A 4,329-nucleotide genomic window follows, 5' to 3' on the forward strand; every position below is an offset into this window, starting at 1 on the left:
GCCTTTTTTCCATTACGTTTTATAAAACTATCTTAAAGAAATAGAAATAAATGAGACTTGATTAAACTTGATTCTTTACTAATATTTATCTGATTTTAAGTTCACTTTGTTCAGGATGATAATTATCTACCAGTTCCACTAGATAATACTTGAGTAAAATTGACGTATAACCTAAAGTACACTTGCAAATAAATATTCTCTGAAATAACAAAACCAAACCCCTTGCTGATGAGTGGATTCCAACTCGTAGTGACCCTATCGGACAGAGTAGAACTGAACCATAGGGTTTCCAAGGAGTGGCTTGTGGATTCAAACTCCTGACCTTTTGGTTGGCAGCTCTACCCCTTATTAATTGTTCCAAGGAGCCACCATGGTCAGAGCCCTGGAGTCAAAGCCAGTTCCTGTCCCATTACTGCTGTCACCTGCTACTTTCTTTATCAACAAGACAGATGCCACTTTGTCTTTTGCAAAGGACTTCCTGGCAGGTGGAGGGCTGTAGCCATCTCCAAGGCTGCAGTAGCACCCATTGAATGGGTCAAGCTGCTCCTGTAGGTGCAGCATACCAGCCAGCAAATCACTGCAGATAAATACAAGGAGATCTTCCTGGATGGTGTGGACAAGAGGACCCAGTTTTGGCGCTACTTTGCAGGGAATCTGGCATCAAGTGGTACTGCTGGGGCCACAGCCTTGTGCTTTGTATACCATCTTGATTTTGACAATACCCATTCAGCAGCTGAAGTGGAGAAAAATGGTGCTGAAGGGGAGTTCAAAGGTCTTGGTGACTGCCTGGTTAAGATCTACAAATCTGAGGGGAATAATGGCCTATACCAAGGTTTTAATGTGTCTGTGTAGGGTATTATCATCTACCGAGCTACCTACTTCGATGTCTATGACACTGCAAAGGCAATGCATAAAGATCCCAGGAATACTCACATCTTCATCAGCTGGATGATCACTCCAGACTGTCATGGCCATGGCTGGGTTGACTTCCTATCCATTTGACACTGTTCGTCACCACATGATGATGCAGTCAGGATGCAAAGGAACTGATATCATGTACACAGGCACACTTGACTGCTGGAGGAAGACTGCTCATGATAAAGGCGGCAAAGCTTTTTTCAAGAGTGTATGGTCCAAAGTGCTCAGAGGCATGGGTGGTACTTTTGCTCTTGTCCCGTGTGATGAAATGAAGAAGTTCTCGTAAGTTATTTCCTAGTTTGTTTACACCTGTGAGCAGGCATGTTATATTATATAACATATCTTGAACATTCTCGACAGACTGTTGGCTGTCTATATCGATGGCAACTATCAACTGGTTGAATATTCATTCTGACCAGTTTTCTCTTAAACTCATTTTCATGATGATGATAATGGGAATCAATTATATTTTTTACTTCAGTCACTCCTGATAAATAAAAAGTCTGAAGAAATAAAAATATCTGAAATGCAAAGAGCCATCATGTAACTAATTACATATTCTCCACCTGCAGTCTTTTCTATGTCATTTGATGGCAATTGCATCTTGCCAATTAAGGCTAAAAGTCTAAGAATCAGCCTTTACTCCTTTATTTCTCTAATGTTGTTGCTTTTGTTAGTTACCATCAAGTCAGTCCCAACTCGTAGCAACACTACATACAACAGAACAAAACATTGCCTGGTCCTTCTCCATTCTCACAGTCGTTTTTTGTGTTTGAGCCTATTGTTGCAGTCACTGTGTCAATCCGTCTCCTTAAGGGCCTTCCTCTTTTTTGCTGACCATCTATTTTACCGAGGATGATGTCTTCTCCAGGGACTGATCTCTCCTGATAATACTTCCAAAATACGTGAGACAAAGTCTCACCGTCCTCACTTCTAAGGAGTGTTCTGGATGTACTTCCTCCAAGACAGATTTCTTTGTACTTTTGGCACTCCATGGTATATTCAACAAGGTTATGTCATCTGCATATCACTGTTGTTAATGAGTCTTCCTCCAATCCTGATGCTGCATTCTTCTTCATATAGTTCAGCTCCTCTGATTATTCGCTCAGCACATAGGTTGAATAAGTACAGTGAAAGGATACATCCCTGCCTCACATCTTTCCTGATTTTAAACTATGCAAGATCATCTTGTTCTGTTCTAACAACTGCCTCTTTGTCTATGACAGGTTTCTCATGTGCACAATTAAGCGTTCTGGAATTCCCATTCTTCCCAATGTTATCCATAATTTGTTATGATCCATATAGTTGAATGCCTTTGCATAGTCAATAAAACACAGGTATACATCTTTTTGGTAGTCTCTGCTTCCAACCAAGATCCATCTAACATCAGCAATGACATCCCTCATTCTATGTCCTCTTCGAATCCGGTTTGATCTTCTGGCAGTTCCCTGTCAGTGTACTGGTGCAACATTTTTTGAATTATCTTCAGCAATATTTTTCTTGCATTTGATATTGTTTGATAATTTCCAGATCACCTTTCTTTGGAATGGGCACATATATGGATCTCTTCCAGTCAGTTGTCCAGGTAGCTGTCTTCCAAAGTTGTCGGTATAGACGAGCGAGCACTTCCAGTGTTGCACCCATACACTGAAGCATCTCAGTTGGTATTCTGTTAATTCCTGGGGCCTAGTTTTTTTTGTCAGTGCTTTCAGTGCAGCTTGGATTTCTTCCTTCAATACCACTGGTTCTTGATCATATGCTACCTCCTGAAATGATTGGAAGTTGACCGATTCTTTTTGTACAGTGACTCTGTGTATTCCTTTCATCTTGTTTTGATACCTCCTGCATCATTCAATATTTTGTCCTTAGGATCCTTCTCTATTGCAACATGAGGCTTGAATTTTTCTTCAGTTCTTCCTGCTTAAGAAATGCTGAGCTTGTTCTTCCCTTTTGGTTTTCTAACTTCAGGTCTTTGGACATTTCACTATAATACTTTGTCTTTCAAGCTGCCCTCCGAAATCTTCTGTTCAGCACTTCTACTTCATCATGTCTTCTGTTTACCTTATCTACACTACATTCAAGAGCAAATTTTTCTCATACCACACATACAATCTATTAGGAAATTTTATTGGCTGTAGCTTCAAAACATATCCAAGGAGCTAAATAAAACTAAGGTCATCTATGATTCAACTTCCCAAAATTTCCTCCCAGAACAATACAACTACAAGAAGGCTACAGAAAATCAAACCTTCAGCATGAATTAAAACAGAGAAAACTGAAATATTAAAATAACTGAGCAGAAAGGGAAAAATTAACAAAATCTAGTACCCTAATCACTCACATTCCTGCCCCATCACTGTCCACACAAAGGCTTTGCACAAAGACAAGGAAAACAGCCAAGAAGGATTGCTTACAAAGTGTGAATTGGAACAACCATAATAAAGATTAAATCTATACAAAATTTAAAATTCCACAAAAAAGTAACAAGGCAGAACTGGACAGTCACTAAAGAGAAAGAGATTTTAAAGTATGTATGTTTTAAAGGAATATGTGGTCTGGAAAGATTCAGGAGTGCAACTGAAAGAGTTTTAAAAGGCTAAAGCATTGTCTAAAAGCACAAGCAAAATTTAAAGAGACAGTCTTCCAAAATCATAGGTTCTGAGGGAGAAAAAAGACAAGGAGGAAGAAGCAAATGTTGGCAATCAGGTGGGGAACGGGGACAAGAAGAAAAGAAATAAACTGTAGAGTCCTGCAAGATAAAAAAGAGCTGCAGAACGAATACTCACCATTCCTTTTTCACCAACCAAACAAACACGCACACGAACAAACACAGGTCTGCCAAAGTGCTTGGATTTTGATAGAGGGATAAAAATATCATTAAACTAAAAATCAAGCAAAACATCCAATATCATAAAAATTAACAAAAGGAAAGTAAAACTTATGCAGAACTATTGTGAAAAAAAATCATGAATTAAAATTTCATACAAGTAAACAAAAGAAAATATCTTCCTCAAGAAAACATGAAGCAGAAGAAAATTGTAAAGCTACACTCAAAACAGAATAAAATATACCTAAAATTAATTATATCTAAAGAGGAAAATTCACCTCAAATCAGAAATTTAAAAAACTAAAGACAAATTAACAATAACAAAAAGAACTGATTTAACTCAGAAAAAAAAAAATTGAAGAAAATAGCAAACCGATCTTATGAATGAAGAATAAATTACAAGATATCCAAGGAAGAACAAAATGAAACAAAAATTCAAAAGGAACATCGAAAGGGGGCCCTGAAGGCAGAAGTATTAAAGAATAAAATTTTTTAAAAAATAACATACAAAGCAAGGCTACGAAGGGGCAGGATTTTTAAACAATTGAATGAATAAAAGTATAAACCAAGGATTAAATATAAAG

The 4,329-nt window shown here is 37.7% G+C and overlaps 1 pseudogene; it reads left to right on the forward strand.

Annotated features, from left to right (window-relative positions):
• The first annotated feature begins 370 nt into the window (after positions 1-370).
• LOC126085716 (ADP/ATP translocase 2-like) lies at positions 371-1,204 on the forward strand (annotated as a pseudogene).
• The last annotated feature ends 3,125 nt before the right edge of the window (positions 1,205-4,329 follow it).

Source organism: Elephas maximus, chromosome 11 (assembly GCF_024166365.1).
Source record: "Elephas maximus indicus isolate mEleMax1 chromosome 11, mEleMax1 primary haplotype, whole genome shotgun sequence".
Classification (NCBI taxonomy): Eukaryota; Metazoa; Chordata; class Mammalia; order Proboscidea; family Elephantidae; genus Elephas; species Elephas maximus.